This window comes from Sinocyclocheilus rhinocerous, unplaced genomic scaffold (genome assembly GCF_001515625.1).
Source record: "Sinocyclocheilus rhinocerous isolate Xijiao unplaced genomic scaffold, SAMN03320098_v1.1 scaffold666, whole genome shotgun sequence".
NCBI classification, from domain to species: domain Eukaryota; kingdom Metazoa; phylum Chordata; class Actinopteri; order Cypriniformes; family Cyprinidae; genus Sinocyclocheilus; species Sinocyclocheilus rhinocerous.
This window is the reverse complement of record NW_015661984.1, coordinates 1,418,639-1,420,019: the sequence shown is the minus strand read 5'-3', so window position 1 is coordinate 1,420,019 and position 1,381 is coordinate 1,418,639.

The following is a 1,381-nucleotide window of genomic DNA, read 5'->3' as shown; positions in this document are numbered from 1 at the left end:
CGATGATAGTCAGAGATATCGCCTGTTGCTGATTTCTTTGACGACAGCAAGACGATTAGTATTATTATTATCCGTCAAAAATATAGGAGCCTGTCTTTAGTGATGCAGCGCAGAGAGCCGCTTCAGAAACTTGCGGCGGCATACGTTTGAAAGTAAGAGTAAATTTAATGAATTCTCAGCACTTAAGACTAAAATGGAACTTTGAGAAGCTTGATAAATACGGGCCCAGAATATTCTAAATGCATGGCTGAAGTTTATTTTTAATAAAATGCCTGAGTGCCAAGATTTTTCACATTCTTTACATTTCACAACGGACTGTTTTGTGAATTTTTCTAAACATGCTGCCAGTTTTGTCACTGTATCTTTTATTGAAAGACACAGCAGTGCCAAGCAGGTAAGTACATTCATTTTTTAAGTTTGTTTGTAATAAACATCAAACCAGCGTTTAGCTATTAAAGAACAAGTGTATCATCAGAGTGTTGGAAATAAAATCAGTGCATACTGAGATAAGAATTATTCGCTTCAGCTAAATGTTTTTTTATTATGTGAGCTGAATATATTTGATTATAGTTTATGTTACTGTTGCTATCAATAAGCCATCACACAATGTATAGCTAGTGTTTTACTGCCATCATCTTTTAGGAATTTTGTAGTATGCAGATATTTGGTTACTGTTATGTTGCTTTGCATTGCAAATGGTTGCAGCATTTTAATTTCTTCTGCCTCGGATTCAAACATATACCCATGGCTCAATATACAGCGCTTGCCATCTCGAATATCAAAACACAACACGCTGTAATGGAGGCCGTGGATGTGGTGCGATGAAGTTAGCCAATCACAGCAGCGGCCGTTAAAGATCGTGATCTTAATTCAAACACCCACACGATTATGGCAAGCCGTTTCGACTTTTATCATTCTCAAGGAAATGAATTCTTGATATCAACGATAAAATTTTTACTAGTTAAAATGTTAATTCTTGATATCAGGAATTTGATTTCTACTAGTAACAATGGCAATTTTTGATATCAGCAATTACATTTCCACTAGTAGAATTGTAGTTAGAATTGTAACTAGTAAGATATGCATTTTTGATATCTGTAATAGTTTTGTCGCCTTTTAACATTTAAACATATGAATTGTTGATATCAACAATTAAAATGTTCATATCAACAATTTAATTCTTGATATCAACAATTTAATAGTTGATATTAGGAATTACATTTCCACTAGTACCGACACAAATTCTTGATATCAAAATTGACGTCATCACTCGCAGAAATTTGTTTATGATATCAAAAATGAAATTACAACTATAGTAATAAACATACTTCTTGATATCTGTAGCTTAATTCTTATATTTTAAAATGACATTTTCACTATT